The sequence below is a fragment of the Ochotona princeps genome, chromosome 26 (genome assembly GCF_030435755.1).
Source record: "Ochotona princeps isolate mOchPri1 chromosome 26, mOchPri1.hap1, whole genome shotgun sequence".
Classification (NCBI taxonomy): domain Eukaryota; kingdom Metazoa; phylum Chordata; class Mammalia; order Lagomorpha; family Ochotonidae; genus Ochotona; species Ochotona princeps.
Genome location: NC_080857.1, coordinates 30,716,882 through 30,733,683, shown reverse-complemented (window position 1 = coordinate 30,733,683; position 16,802 = coordinate 30,716,882). Strand labels below are relative to the sequence as shown.

Below are 16,802 nucleotides of genomic sequence, written 5' to 3'. Positions count from 1 at the left end.
CACACTGGGCCTGACCAGAATATGATCTGCGTTCCCCCACACGTGCATGGGGTCTGTCCTCCATGGCTCCTTGAAGTGTCCGTGTTCCCCTGCTACCACTGGTGCAAGGATCAGAAGAGGATGCTAGCATAGTTATAGGTGTGAGTGATGGTTAGTGAGGTCTCCATCTCACTGTGGTGACCTTTGCTTGATGTTTAACCTCTCATCAGCCGAGGGATGTTGGGGATGCTCTCATGTGACTGGTGTGGATAGGGCTGTTCTGAAAACCTTGCGACATTTTGTAAGTGCCTGTCGTTATAATCGTGAGAGATGGAGCTGCTGGATCATCTCTTGTTCAAAGAGGTCACATCATTTTCCATTCTCATCAGAAAAATATGGATTGGGTCTCTTATCAGAAATGCTTGGAACCGAAGTGTTCAAATTTCAGAGATTTTTAAAAATTTTGGAATCTTTAATAAACTTTACCAGTTGAGTACCCCTGATGTAAAAACAAGTTTTTGTGTGTGTTGGCATACAGTGTTTTGGATTTTGGATTTAGGTGAGGCCATTAGGAGGAAGTGGGTTGAAATTTGTCCCAATCTTCCCTAACGCTTGTTACCCGTCTTCATGATTGTTGTCATCCTAGAGGCTGTGAAGAGGTTTCGATTTATCTTTTAGATTTAAAAATAATAGTGAAAGTTCAGTCACTTAAAGGAAGGAAAACTGGCTTGATTATCTTCCAACCAATATTAGTAAAGTGTGTATCGGCCATTTGAACATGGTACTGAAGCGCCAGAATTGATTCTTCATTCTGAAATTTCTTGTTAAGAATCTGAGTGCCTTCCTGTAGTAAAACAGATGAAATTGAAGTTACTGAGTCTGCTTCCATCACCACGGACTAGCACTCTTGCACCTGCTACACGGAGTGTGCGTGGCTACACATATGCCGCCACTTGGTCTCCCGGAGGAGTGGAGAGGAGGCGCCCCCCTCCCACCCGCCTGCCCTCCTGCCTTTTCTAAACAAGAGTAACGTAAAACAGAAAATGCAATCACAACATTTGGCAAGGAGAGTGTGTTCTGGGCAGGGCTTCCTTTGGCTTGTGTAAGGAACATTTCTGAAATATGTGTGTGTGGCTTTGTGTCTTGTTTTTGCTAGAGACTTCCAGGGAGCATGCCTGGTTCTTTCCAGGCTCCCGGGGTCAGGGTGGGGTCCCTTGGCCAAGGTTCTTCTGCAGCACTGGGAAACAGCTCAGTGATCTTTAATTTTCTCTGCTGATGGGCGTCACACGCCATCGCTTCACCTGGCATTGCTGGGGTTAGGGAGGTTCAGTTGCACAGAACAGGCTGAGAAACTGTAGAAACAGAGCCAACTCCTACTCCATAGGCTTGCTTGGTTTTCCTTTATGCACATGCTGTGGAGTCTCAGTCCTTTAATAACATCCCATAGAGTGACTACCTAGTTGCTGCTTGAGTCCCCACAGAAGGTTCCAGAACTCACCATTCCCCAAAGCGGGGGCAGCACACTCCTTTCTCTGATTGCTAGGAGTTTTCTTTCCATGTGGATTCCAAGTTCGCTGCTCCATGGCACCCAGTCCTTTGTCCCCGACTGTGTGCCATGCACACTCTGCTTGTGTCTGAGCCGTTCTTTTACATGGTGACCCATTAATTAAAGTCTAGGACATAACCATGCTCCATCAGCTCCTGGTGTCCCAGCCAAGTGTCCTTGTGTGTCCCGCTGACTGTCTTGAGGGTACCACCAGCCTGGAGCAGTGTGGGAACCGTGGCTGCTGCCGCAGCCTGCTCATTACCACTGGACAGAAGTAATTTTCATCGGAAGGTGACCTGTGCTTTTATCCAGGTGCATTCTAACGGTGTTCCAGAGGGAGTTAGAAGTGTGCATAATGTTTGGTTAGGAGTAAGCAGTCTTCATGTTTTAGTGTCAATGATATTTTCCTGATGGAACATAGCAAAAATGCACAGTTTAAACTGTAAGTCTGCAGCGAGCACTGGTTTGAGATCGCTGGCACCCAGAGGCCCCAGACAGTGTCTCCAGACTATGTCTCACCTTGGGGGCTGCCTGCCCGCTTACTGTCTGCCCCAGGTGAAGCTGTTTCAAGACCTACTCTTCTGTGTCCCTGAATGATTTGGGTAATTTCACTTACCTCTGAATAAGGCTTAATAGAACCTTAACAGAGTTAGCCCTGTTGGTCAAGGAGTGCTATTCATTCATTCCTTTGCGCGTTTGTTTGTGTCTGTTTCTGATGCACACGTAGGAATTCCCGCTCACACTCCTGATGAGCAGGCTGTGTCCTGCAGAACAGGGCAGCCGGGTGGCGGCACCACACCAGACACCCGCATCAGACTTTTCTCCCCACACCCTCCCTGACGCTTGTCAGGCATTTTTTAATGTTTGCTAGTATGGTGGCTAAGACAGGGCATTTCACAGTGGTTGAACTTGACTTCTTTGACACGGTGGTGGTGCACAGCTGTGACATCTCTAAGAACTATTCTGTGTCTTGTATGCCAAGCCTGCTTGCATTATCTGTCTCCCTGACAGATCTGTCTGTCTTCAAGGTGGCAAGAATGTCTAGTGTGCATTGCCCTTCCCCAGTGGTTTGGGAGACAGTAATGGTTCAGTCATCCTGGAGTTGAGGCTTGTCTTAAAGGGGAGGCTCCTGGGGGTAACCCTGCCATGGTTTAGCTGCAGTAAATTCCCCAGGAGTTCATCTCCAGAGGCTCAGTTCCCCCATGTGGTGGTGGTAGAGAGGTGTGAGGGCTCTTTTAAGACCTGAGGCCTGGGATGGCTTCGTGGCGTAGTGAGTGAAGTTGCTGCATGTGGTGCCTGCGCCCTGTAAGGGTGCTGGTTCATGTCCTGGCTGCTTCACCAACAATACAGCTCCCTGCTAAGGATGTGGGAAAAACAATGCAATATGGCCGAAGTGTTAGGACCCCTGCTGTCCATGCGACTTGCTTGGAGCTCCTGTTCCTGGCTTCAACCTGGCCCAGAGCCAACACCAGCTGTCCACATCGGGGGAGTGAAATAGCAGATGGAACTTCTCTTGTTCTCTCTCTCTCCCTCTTGCTTGTTCTCTCTCTCTCCCTCTGTAACTCCAACTTTTAAGATAAATAAATAAATCTCAACAAAGAGGATGGTGGTGCTAAGGCCTGGTGGGAGGTGTGTAGATCATGGTGTCTGTACCAGTAGGGGGCATTCATGCTAGTCTTGAGGCCTGGTGGGCTTGTCCCCAAGAGAGTGAGTTGGTAGAGAAAGATTTCCTGAATGTCTCTTTTCTTCATCATAAAGTATCCAGCCTAGGGCATGTGTCCAGAGCCATGGCAGGTGGCCTGAGATGGCCCCCACGCAAGTTCTGACAGGCTGGACCCATTCCTGAGTGCCCCCATCCTCAAGCATGGCTCTGGCTCAACCGTCAGGCTGTTGACATCTTCCTAATACTGCATCCTAGTTTCTGGAAGTGTCGTAAACATTATCTCTGAGTGTGTAGATTGGCTTTTTCCTCTATTTCCAATGCCACTTGATGAATAGAGGTTTTAAAATTTTATGATTGTTCCATTAAGCACTTTTTAAAAGAGTGAGTGCTTGGGCCCGGTGCAGTAGCCTAGCAGCTAAAGTCCTCATCTTGCATGTGCCAGGATCCCATATGGGTGCTGGTCCTAATCCCAGCAGCTCTGCTTCCCATCCGGCTCCCTGCCTGTGGCCTAGGAAGGCAGTTGAGGATGGCCCAAAGCCTTGGGGTCCTGCACTCATGTGGGAGACTTGAAGAAGTTCCTGGTGCTTAGCTTTAGATTGGCACAGCTCTGGCCGTTGCAGCCACTTGGGGTGTGAATCCGCGATAGGAGATCTTCCTCTCTGTCTCTCCTCCTGTCTGTATATCTGACTTTCCAAAACTAACTAACTAAATAAATAAATCTTTAAAAAGTGAGTACCTGCCCCTTCCACCTTCCATCCCCCCCACACATTGTTTTCCTTATATCTTTTCTAAGTAAGTTTTTTATATTTATTTTTTGTCGGATAGTCAGATTTATAGAAAGTAGGAGAGACAGAGGAGAAGATCTTCTATCTGCTGATTCACTTCCCAAGTAGCCACAACAGCCAGAGCTGAGCCAATCCGAAGCCAGGAGCCAGGAGCTCCTTCTGGGTCTCCCAAGGCTTTGGGCCGTCCTCTACTGCTTTATGAGGCCACATGCAGGGAGCCGGAATGGAGATGGAGCAGCCAGGATATAAACCAATCCCCTTATGGGATCTCAGTGTGCGCAAGGTGGGGATATTAGCCACTAGGCTACTGCTCCAGGCTCTGTTTTTCATTGTATTGTAACAATAGTTTAGTCCCTCAGCGACAGTCACAAACCCCTCATTCTATTAATGTGTATCATGACATTATAGGTATAGAGAATAATAGAAAGTCCAACATTCTTCTGGTGTTTATATTTAACAAATCCCCGACCCAAGAAACTGTATCATGAAAAATAATTTAAAAAGAGTCAGTGCTCTGTGTCTTATTTGAAAAACTTAATCTTTCCCCTAAACCTCAAATTAACTTAAAAGTTTTGTAGTTTTGCCTTTCAAATTGGAGGATGTGGAGCTAGAAATCCTTTGTGCATGCCACGAGACAAATGTCCCTCTTTTCCCATCCAGATCATCTGATGTACCAGCACCTGGCTTCTCCCTGTCCCTTGAGGTCCGTGTGTGTGTGTGTGTGTGTGTGTGTGTGTGTGGTCTGATGTACCCGCACCTGGCTCCTCCCTGCCCCTCGAGGTGGCCCGTATGTGTTATCTGATGTACCCGCACCTGGCTCCTCCCTGCCCCTCGAGGTGGCCCGTATGTGTTATCTGATGTACCCACACCTGGCTCCTCCCTGCCCCTCGAGGTGGCACGCACTTACGCTTTTGCTCTGTGCTCTGTTAAGTTCCACTGAGTCTATTTATCTATTCGTGACGTGACTGTACTTTCATAAATACTGCAACTTATTCAAAGATATCTAGGAAAGCAAGGACTTTGATTCTTCCACATGCATTTTGTCAAATACTTCAAAAATCCTGTTGAGATTTACATTGGAAATGAATTTGAACTACACCTCACAGCGAGGGGAAATTGCAGCTTATCTGGCTGTTCTTACTCAAGAATGTGATACTCCTTTTTTATTTCATGTCTTCCAGTTGAGTTTCATAATCTTCTCCATCAATGAGCTCCACAATTTTTGTTTAATTCATTCCTGGTGTCATGTGCAGTGACAACAAAAAAATAAGCGTTTTAAGAATTTCGTATTCTAATGGGCATGTGGATAGTATATAAAAGAGCAGTTGACTTTCATATAACTTGCTTCCTGGTGGTCAGGTCAGCAAGTAATTTCTTCTTATTGTGGATACTTTTAAATATGTACACAGTTGTGGAGGGTCTAGCATAATGGCCCCATGTGTCTAGCATTGACAGTCATCAATATTGTGCCAATCTGGCTCCATTTTCTTGTGTTGGGATCCCTTTTGAAGCACTTTCCAGACGTTTTGTGATTTCACCCCCTTGGACTTCAATACGTGGTTACAACAGATAATGTCTTAGAGAACAGAAAACCGAACCATGCTCCAGGCCTAACACTCAGTCCTGAAAAGTCCCACACTGCTGTCAAGGCCCTGTTCCTTGTTACTTGGAGATAGGGATGGAAGTGCTGCTTTTGCCAGATCCCAAGGGCACGCACTGTTCCAGAACTGTGGTCCAGGCAGGATGCGGACTCCAGGTCCATGCTGCCCCAGGAATAGGGTCCAGGCAGGATGCGGACTCCAGGTCCACGCTGCCCCAGGAATAGGGTCCAGGCAGGATGCGGACTCCAGGTCCACGCTGCCCCAGGAATAGGGTCCAGGCAGGATGCGGACTCCAGGTCCACGCTGCCCCAGGAATAGGGTCCAGGCAGGATGCGGACTCCAGGTCCACGCTGCCCCAGGAATAGGATCCAGGCAGGATGCGGACTCCAGGTCCACGCTGCCCCAGGAATAGGGTCCAGGCAGGATGCAGACTCCAGGTCCATGCTGCCCCAGGAATAGGGTCCAGTTACATCCCAGCTTTCCTTCAAGTTAGGTGTGAGTTTTGATTTGTTCTGGGACAAGCTCTTTAATGAAGGATCTTCTTGGAGAAGTGTTTGATTTTTTAAACTTGTATTTATTAATTTGAAATATTTTCCTGATATCAATCCATGTGTAAATTCCCCTGATAGTCTATAAAATAGCTTTACTGGTTTGGGCGGCCGAGTTACAGTTCCCATCCTCTGGTTCATCCCCCAGCTTCCCACAGTGGCTGAGTCTGGGCAGATCAAGAATGGGAACCAGGAATTCAATCCAGATCTTCCGTGTGAGTGGCAGGAACGCAGGTACATGAGCAGTCACTGCCGTCTTCCAAGGTGTGCCTTAAGGGGAATCTGGATTGGACGTGGAGGCAGTACTCAAATCCAGGCACTCCAATGAATCTTGTGTGTCCTAATCATTGTCTTAACCACTAGGCCAAATGCCCACTCCATAGATGTATTTGCAGCGTTTGGGGATGGAGGCTAAATATGATCCCTGTGATTTATCCGTATGGGAACCAAATATGAAAACTAGTCATTCTGATGTAGAATACAGACATCCTAACTGCTAGGCTAAATGTCTGCTGCTTGCTCCAACATGTCTTTTTATGGTATCAGCTTTTAATTAAGGTCCACCAATGATACTGATCCAGGAGTCGCTCCATTTCTTTCTGTCTCCCACCTCTCTTCCTCACGGCAGTCACATTTGCCTTGCAGAATCCATTCTTTTGGTGGTGTTTGTCCTGCCCCTGCATTCTGGGATTTTCTATAGACTGGTGGTTAAATGTGGAAGTTTGGATAGATCTGTTTGTTCATATGTGTGTTTGTTTTGCCAAGAACATTGCGTAGGTGGGGTGAGAACCTTCTATTTCAGACACTGCGTTTGCTCTTTTTAATCTTACATGTCAGTTATTTCCTTCAGAAGAGCTCTGTAGGAGGCTGTAGAGCTGAAGCCAACAGAAGGGAAGCCCAGACTCTGTTTTCAGCCATGAGGCGGTTGGTGAGGAAACTGCTGTGATCTGCAGGCATGGTCTTCCTCATCCCAGATCCACGCACATGTGAACCAGGATTGTGCTGGGGGAGTAATGCGACGTTATCTCAAGTGGCACACTGAATGGCATCCAATCATGGGATGTCTGAGCTCATCACTGGAGGCCCAATTCCCTTCTTCACGCGCCATACGGGCACCTCAAGCTGCACTCCCTGGGTGGGGGCTGTGGTGACTCTGTGCCCTTTCCTCCCCGCCATGTCTTAGGGAACCTCTGTTGCCTCCATGAGAGGATTGGTTGTGGATCCACAGCCTCCTTAGTCCAAGGACTACAATTTCTTCCACATTTCTTTTGGATGACTCATCTTTTCTTCTTTTTTAAGGCGTATTTAGAGAGAGAAGGAAAGACTGAAAGAAAGATCTATCCACTGTTTCACTCCCTAGATGGTCACAACTGCTGGAACTGAGCTGATCTGTAGCCAGAAGCCAGGAGCTTCTTCTGGGTCTCTAATGTGGGTGTAGGGTCCCAAGGTTTTGAGTCATCCTCCACTGCTTTCACGGGTTGGATGGGAAGTATAGCAGCTGGAAGATGAACCAGCACCCACTCTTTGCAGGTGGAGGATTAGCCAGTTGAGTCATCATGTTGGCCCCCCTCCAAGTTCTTCTACATAGCAAATGGATTGATGGATGACTAAGTGGAGAAGTGATACTTCTTTGAACATAGGTACACAAATATAAGCCATCATTCACACGCTGCAGGAGGACTGTGCGTTCCTTAGTGGGAACCCAGGAGCCCCTCATCTCCATCTCTGGCACCTTGCCAGGAGTGAGCAGTGGGATTCTCCAATAAATACGTGTCAGGTAGAGGTTGTGCAAGTGTTAGTTTGTTGTCGAAATCCCCGTGGAAAGTTTTAAGTGGTGCTTCCTCTGAGCCAGAGACCGGAAGGGTAGCTCGATGCCTCTCCAGCCCAGACAGATGCTCTTTCCAGGAAGACCAGAAAATAAAGCAACAGTAGTTCGCCTCATCACCTGCATCTCAAGTTGTGTTCTGTGAAACTGAAATGCCCCGAGATGAACACAGACTCTGGGCCACCCTGCAGGACCCAGTGCCAAGCAAAATCAGTACTGGCCGGCAAAGGAGTTTCTCATTTGCCATCAAGTGACAGCCATGCAGCCAGCTTTCCCACCCCCTGCTCTTGTTTCCTCTCCCTTATTCCCATCTGTCTGCAGCTTTTACACACTGATTTCAGTGTGGAAGCTGGACCAGAACCACGTTTGCAAGTTCTGCCCATCTGAAGAACTGTCTGCCTAACTGTGGCCTCCCGACTCCTGCTTCATTCTTCTCCTACCCTCCCCACTTTAAATTGGTAATCTCCACCCACTGGGGATTGAGCCCTGCTGTCCATGCTTAGTCCTGGATGTTGGCAGTGTTTCTGAGGCCCCTGTGGTTATCTGTCTCAGCAAAAGACAGAGCATGGGTGATTTTTTTTGCCAGTCTTTCTGCTTTCAAGCCCAGCCTTAGGATCCATGCATATGGATTTGAGTTTACTGTGCAGATGCTGGCCAAAGCAGGCTATCAACAGTAGCAGAAGAGGGACTTGGTGTCTGATCTTGGGCAGGCCTTCCTGGCGTCTCCAGTGTCGGGGTAGAGGCTGACTCATCATCTCCCCTGTGTCACCCAGCTGGGTCTGGGTGACGGCTCCTTCCAGTCCTGTCTGTGGACCAGATAGGACCGTCTCTGAGAACAGCACTTGGGATGCAGCTGCCTCTACCTCCCCCTGCTCTGTAGTTTACCTCTGAGCCTGCAGCAGCTTGCTGTTGCAGTGTGCAGGGCCCAGTGTGCATGGGGCAGGAGCAGCCTCCAGATCCGCTCTGCTGCCACTGAACCTGAATACCCCCAGAATGTGTGGACAGAGCCTGCCCCTGTGCCTACAGCACTGTAAGCTCAGCCCCCCCCCCCCCCCGACCATGCACAGGTCAGTAGGCAGTGATTCTAGCATTACTGTGGGACAGTGTGCTCATCCTTTTGAATTTTCACGGTTGATTAAATGAGTTCTTACAGATGTACTAAAATGTTTTTCCCTCTTAGAATAAATGATCAGAAAGCAGCGGATTCCTTCATATTGTTCTGATGTAGAAACAAACTAAGAGAGTGAAACGTGGGAGGACATAGAGGGCAGGTGCGGGCTGCCTGGCCTGCTCTCACAGTGGTGGGCAGGGCCTGTGGAAGGACACTAGCTGTTCCCCTCCGATTTGGCGCCCTGTGACTGTGGCACTCCCTTGAGCATTTTCTGACAGAGACCTCAGTTCAGGTTCTGGCGTACACTCCAAGTTCAACACTACCTGGTGAAGTTGGGAGGGTGGTGTTAGACAGGTGTAGGCATTCTCCTGCCAGTGGTGGAGAGTTCAGGTTCAGGGTACTAAGCACATCCTGGTTGGACTTACTCATATCGCCTTACTCTGTTGAAATTTGCAAGAAAAAAAAGGAATGTGATAATGCAGTTTAATGCATTAGTTTGACCATCAAATAAAGTTCTTGTGTTGAAACGTGCACGATATAACAAAGCTAGCCGGATTTTTCATTCGCATGGGCCTGAGATGATATCCTGCAGGGCATCAAGTTAGGCAGGTAGCGATGAGGAAGAGTAGGGAGGGTCCAGCCCCTGGACCTCTTCCAATAAAGTTACCTCCTGGTGTAAATAAAGTTTTGTTGCAATGCAGTCACACACGTGTGATTACATATGGCCCAAGGGCCGGAGCTGCTTCAAGGGCAGAGTTGGAGCTTGCAAATCCTAAAGTATCAAAGCTCTTTCCCAAAAATGTTGGCGGACACCTGCCACAGAAGATACACACGAGCCATGCCAGAGGTGGCATCCAGCTGGCACCTGGGGGCTCTGGAAAGGCCTGGTTGGCTCTGTGGGCCTGAGAATCGGCTGTCAGGGAAAAGTTCAGGTTGCCCTGGTCAGATCCCTCACTTCTCAGAGGAGTTTCCAGTCTTGTGCCAGTATTTTTGACTCACTAAAGAGAGAACTGTGCTTAGGTTCCTAGACATGCATGCCTGTATGTGTGACTTGCAGCCCCCTGCTCCGTGTTCTGTCTGCACCCTTTACTAAAGCCTTTACTGGCTGGATGATCTTCAGCAAGACACTCAACCTTTCCTCGATTTGTCTCCTCCCCTCTGCAATGCGGATCATAATCTCCTTATTGTATTTATTTTTACAGTGACTGTAATAATTATGTGAGAATAATATCACACAAATATTACCTGTATCCTCAGGTTGCTATCAAGATTAGGAGAATCAATAATTGGAACATGCTGATGGCATTGCGACAGAGTAGGTTCGGTCTGTTGCTTGTGATGCTGGCATCCCAAGTCAGAGCACTGGTTAGTCCTGGATCCTCTGCTTCTGACCTGGTGCTCTGTCAGGATGGCCCAAGGACTCGGGCCTCTGCCACCTGTAAAAGAGGCTTGGCTTCATCCTGGTCCAACTTTGACCCTTACAGTCATCTAGGGAAAGGACCAAAGAACAAAAGATCATGGTGTCTCCCTTTCTGTGTGTAAAAAAAAGTCTTTTTTTAAAAAAAAAAATTGGAACACACATAGAATCATCTTTGGTAAGAGGTATACATGTCAAATATTAAAGATGGAGCAGCTCCTAGCAGAGTTGGGCACACCACCACAAGCTCCTAAGAAGGTTCTGCTGTCAGGGCACCTCCCAGGCAGGGCACTGCTGTTTGCTTTTTCTCACTACCCACATGCAAAGCCTCTGGATGGTTTATCTAGAGACAAGGGTAACATCTGCCCCCGAATAAAAAGGATGCTGGCATGGCAACAAGCTCTCTGCCTTCCTGTAAGGATGACAGCAGTACCACAAGGCAGCCTCACTTTCCACCTGCTGTGATTCCAGTAAGAGGAACTGGCATGATACTTCTTAATGAGACAGCCAAAGGAAAGGCAAAAAGACGAGGGAGTGTAAGCGACAGCGTGTCCCCTTCAACTTGCCGGAACGGTAGGTGACAGGTCCCCGGAGGCTGCTGTATGTGCTGGTCCCTCCCTCTGCTGCTCAGTGTGTCTGAGTCACCTGCTTCCTGCAGGGCACGGGATGAGAGAGCAGGAGGCAGGAGTGTGGGGGAACCCAGCACCTTTGCCGAGCATTCACTGGGTCAAGGTTCTGTGCCTCATAACTCGTATGCCTTCTCAGGCAGAGCACCTGACTTAGGCCCTCTCAGCATGGCTTGCTTGCATGTCCTGGTCCATCTCTCGGGGCGAATGTCTGTCTTTCCATGGGATAGATGATTATGATGCTACTCCTGCTTGCTCCAAAAAGAACACATCCATGCTCTCTGCTCTCTACCACACCCTTCAGTATCCTTTCATTTCTTCCTCCTTAGTAGAGCTCAAGACTCCTGCCCCTTAAAATAGATACAATGGTGACAGAGGCAGCTCAGCCTCCTGCATCCTACACAGGAGAGCACCTACTCCCTACGTATCTTCCAGAGAAGGTCTTAATCTTTGCCTTGTACCTATTTCCCCATGAAGACCCCAACTGTACCCATCTTATTCTGAGTCCTCACTGAGTTGTTCGGGTCCCTCAGGGTCCTTGTCCGAAAGCTCTGAGGCGTCCCTGGCGTATCTTGGAGCATAGGTGTCGCTGATGTTGCCCTCTAGGTGGTAGCATTGCAAGGTTTCAGCCTATTGCCCCCCAAGGGTGCTCACCACTCGCACTCAGTGCTCCTGACAGTCTCTGGGGTTCAGCTAGGACTGTATTTCCTTACTGTCTCCCCACCGCCACCCCTCCCGGGAACATCAGCTCCTCTGGAATGGGGATTGAAGTTTTGTTTGCTGCAAATCCCTGTGGCCAGGACAGCACCCTACAGCAGTGGGCATTCATTCTGATTGGCTGGAGCCTCAGATGTGCTTCCTGCCTGACAATGCTGTTAAGAAGAAAAGAATGGAAATTAGATAAGACCTGTGGAAATGCTTTGAAATATCTCAAAGGAATATGGAAGGTGCAGTCTGCGTGATGCAAGGAGAAGCACCTTGGGGCCAGAATGGGTGCTATGAGTGGAACTGAGGGCAGATACCTAACACACTGAGCCACCAGAGACCATGACAGAGTATGGAGACACCAGCAAAAGATATAGCACAAAGAGTGCTCATTTCCCTAAGCTTTGAAGATTCTGGCAAGACTAGTCAACTCGTTAGTGTTTTAAGAAGTTAAAATGTATTTAATGTTGTAATCAAAAATCATTTTAAGAAGATTACAAACATGGCCAACCAGGATAAAAGACCCTCCTCATCCTAACCGAACCCAACAGAGGTCATTCCAGGCAGCTGGGAGGATCTCTAGTGCACTTGCCTGGAGATAAGGACAGCCCCAGACTCCGTTTTCACTGCAAGATGGTTTTACAAAGTCAAATTAAGGTGCGAAGACTTTGAGAAGAACATTTTCACAGGTGAAATAGAAATTTGGACATTGACTCAGTGGCCAAAAAATATATCCTGAAGCAAACAGCCACCAGTGAGTTTCTTTGTCCCAACCAAATGCATCTGTGGGCATCTGAGCACCTGCCTGCCACACGTCTGGGCCTCTTAGGGCCCTGTCTAGCCCAGAAGCTGTGCCCTGAGCCAGTCCCCCTGCAGTGGCAGTGATGCCTGTCCTGGGTACCGTTCCCACAACCATGAAGTGCATGCCCTGTGCGTTGTTTAGGAGCGTGTGTTTGCTTTTCTGCAGAGACACTGTGTTAAAGCTTTATTTATGAACTTCACCTCAAGTCTGTAAACGCAACTGTGACATCTATATTCATGATCATTTCTATTATGAGATCGGCAAGGCATTTTGTAAATAAATATCTTGAGTCAAGGATTTCTGTAAATCAATTTGGAAGTAGAACACTCTCATCGGGACCCTCTCCTGCCCCAGCGTGTCCGCCAGTACATGGTACACAGAAGAGCACATGGTCTCACCATCTTCCTCCGTGGGCAGCAGATTACATGATCGATTCAGGACTTGCAGTTTCTGCATTTTCTTTTAAGTTGTTCCTCCTCATCCGCGGTTTAACTTTATGTGGTTTCAATTACCCATAGTCTGAAAAATATTCATGGAAAGTTCTAGAAGCATGCAATCCCGAAGTGTTAAGTTGTGTGTTTTGTGGTGAAATCTTTTGCCATCCATCTCTGTATTGACTCTGTGTGCACTCTGTCATAAACAAAAAATCAGGTATTCCCTGGGGTTCTGACTTGCATGTACCCTCTAGTAAGCAAATTGTGGAAATACCCATACTGACTTTCGGCCACTCACTAGAAGTCCTGACAGATAAGGGGGTTATTATGTGGATCTGAAGCTTTCTGGATCTGGCTTTTAGGTAAGAGGGAGGGAGTGTGTTTTTCTGAGATTGGTAACAAGGTATAAAGATTATACCCCTTAACCCCACCTTGGGAATTTCTAACAAGGAAGAAGCACTCTGGTTCTCTCTCCCCATTTGGAGGTTGCCCCACCTGCTGGGGACCTCAGGATACAGACGCCATTGGTGCGAGGCTTGTGGCATATGTTGGCCGCAATTCCTCTTGTTGCCCTACTCATGGCCCCGCTTCTCTCTGCTGTGTAAATTCTGTGTGCCGGGCCAGATCCTCCTCATCGGTGTATTCTGACACCTTGACCTGTGGCTGCTCGGGCACACTCTGGGTGAGAGGCTGGGCAGGCAGGGGGCAGGCACTAGAGGGGCCATCCTTCTCTTGAGACCACTCTCAGCGTGTCCACTCTTGCCCTGGGAGCACCCAGAGATTTCTGGGGTCCTCAGCACATAGCATAACTCTCCTCTGTGAACAGAACTTCATTTTTTGACAGCTTTGTCCTAGGTTAGCCATTACCTACCTTCACGATGACGCATACTTGGTTAAGGTCTTCGGCTGGTTTTGGTTTGTCTGTGTGTGGTATGTTGTGGGCAACTTCAGTCAATACATCATATGCCACATCCTGGCAGTTCTCCCAATAGGAAATTTCTCAACTCTGACCGGAAACCATTCTGTGGTAGGTACTATGTGCTAAATACTGCTACTACTGACTGATAGACATTAGCATAAAGCTGCACCGCCACCCCATACTCCTGCTGGACTCTAGCCTTTTCTTTGCCTGTACAGCCAAATTCTTAGGGAAACTGAATTTTTTTTTTGGGGGGGGTGAGGTAGAAATTCACACGTTCCTTATCTTCCCCTAACCTTCGTATGTTACATTTTTTTAGCAGTGTCAAAGCAATGATATTGGGACTGGCACTGTAGTACCACACGTTCAAGTCCCCACTGCTCCACTTCAGGTCCAGCTCCTTGCTAATGCCCCTGGGAAAGCTGCAGCAGATGCTGCAGGTACCTGGGCTCCTGTACCCACAAGGGAGATCCACGTGGAGTTTCAGGTCACTGGTTTCAGCCTGCCCCTCCATTGCAGCCGTTTGGAGGAATAAACCAGAGGATGGGAGCTTCTCTTCCTCCGGCCCCAACCCTGTGTGTGTGTGTGTGTGTGTGTGTGTGTGTGTGTGTGTGTGTCTCCTCTCTATGTAACTTTGTCTTCTAAATAAATAAAAAAGAAATAATAAATTGATCTTTACAAGGAAGCAAGTATGATGTGGTCGTGCTGCAGTTAGGTTGAAAGAAGGATCTAGAAGGGACTGTTGACCCCTTCCCACCTCCTGAGGAAGGGCTAAGGCTTCCAACCTTTCCTTTCCATCCCATGACCTCCTGGGTGAAGCCTCAGTTAGGAGGCTGTGCTGGGCATGCTCCCAGTGAGGACAGGAAGGCCCAGCAGGACATGGCTGGTCTCAGGCCCTGGACAGTGCGGTTGTTGGTAGGGAGTCCCTCTTCCCTTGGAGAGAGTGCGGGAGTGTGGAGCCATCAGGTTGAGACTCTTGCTCAAGAGACCCTGTGGCTGCTGTGGACAGGATCAGGTTCGCATCACTAGAATGTGGCTTCCCGGAAAGCGAGAAGTACATAATGCTTCTCCAAACCTCAGGGACAGACAGATCTGGGAAGGGGCTCATACCTTCCTTTTGCTTTCCAATTACCCGTGCTCCCAAGGCTTTCTTGGTGCTTTGGGGGAGGAGGCTGGATAGTGAGATCTCACAAGACCATGGCCTGCCCCCTTTACAGTCTCCATGTCTGCTGAGCCAAAGCGCAAGTGTTGCAGTGTTGCAGTGTGGACCTCATCTAGACTTTGTCATGATTGCTCCAGGCCAGTGAGTGGCTGCTCTCGGCTGCTTTCCACACTTAGAAACGTTCTGCTTTGTTTTGCCTTTTCTGGCCTTGTATGTGGATTCTGCGGAACATCTGTTTGCATTAGCAGTTTATGGTTGTTTTTATAGCACCTTCTTCTTTAAGAGGCAACCTGTTACATATCATCAGTTTTATTTTCTTGACATGACTGGAAAATGCGGAAGGGAAGATTTGACACCCTGAGCTTGGGGAACTAAGGTGCAGTTCCAGAAGTTGCATTGCAGTGCCATTCTTGATGCCCACGTTTGGGCTGTGAGTTCAAGTGCGGCTCTGCTTGCAGCAGACTGCATGCTGCCAGGGTGTTCTGCCACCTGCCTCCGTCCCAGGGTGTCTGGAAACCCTGCACATACCCGACTTCCAGCAAAGAACGGGAGAACAGGTGATTTTGGTTTGTGGCCCATTTTGTCTCCACAGAAAGAGAAGTATGTGACTCTGTCCCCTGAACCTGCTTGCCAGGGGCTACAGGCTCCATGGAACCAAGCTTGGCTCACCAGCTAATCATTGATGCTGGTCCTGAATATTTTTACTTCCCCTCCTTGATGACTTCAGAACCGTAAACTAGAGGACATGGTGGCAGGTCATGTTGAGAAGCAATGTGTGTGTGTGTGTGTGTGTGTGAACACATGTGTGCTGTGCGTACCTACCCCATCCCTGTGCTCTGAGGGAAGGCAGAGGCCTGAAGGAGGCAATCCAGGCTCTAGAGGGATTCTTAGCGATGCCCTGGATATAGGACTGCCCTCCCAGGGCTGGCACTTCTAAAGGCAACTCTCAGAGTCCTGCTTTCATGCTTTTCCAAGCAAATTCTTTTGCTTGTTTCTATGACAGGGCTCACTTCCTGCTTTCAGGTGGGCTAATGTAAAATAGTGCAGTAACATGGGAGTGGTAAGGCTGTCCTGCCTGGAGGCCACCGAGGAGTACCTGCAGGTGCAGAGGAGGTGAGGGGAGCAGGCCATGAGAGAGGTAGGAGGGGACGTCCAGGGGTGCCCTGAATGCCCAAAGGAGATAGGCACCTGTGGGACAGGATGCCTTGCTGGGCTAAAAACTTGATTTGACTCATTCTGGAACACCTTCACGTTCTTGCTGGAAACCTGTTGTAAAGACAGAAGGGGCTTCAAAAAAAGTTTGTGGAAATGGAAGAAAAGACGGATTTTTTTTTGGTGCAAAACATTTGAAGTCTACACATAGGTGAGATCTTATGGAAGTTCATGGAAGATCATTATTATGAAAAAAAGTGGATTTCAGGTTTTGGCATCCAAATCAACACACCTGTTTATTCCATTGTCCATGAACTTTGAGAGTTCTAGCACAGAGGGGAGCAGGTGGCGGTGTCTGAACTGGGGAGTAGACTCTTCCCTTCCTGTATTCAGTGTCAGAAAGACAGTTCCTCCCAGAGACACCAGGTGCTGTCTGCATCTGCTGCCCCACGCAGGGTGGAGGGTCGCTTGTCAGTCTGCAATCCACAGTGCTCAGGACATACACATTTGCCTCCCGGATTTCCTCC

General features: G+C 48.5%; 1 protein-coding gene across 1 annotated transcript in view; it reads left to right on the top strand.

Moving 5' to 3' along the window:
- Positions 1-16,802, top strand: part of SH3RF3 (SH3 domain containing ring finger 3) — a 309,589-nt gene that overhangs the window by 168,590 nt on the left and 124,197 nt on the right. The gene's annotated exons all lie outside the window — the stretch shown is intronic.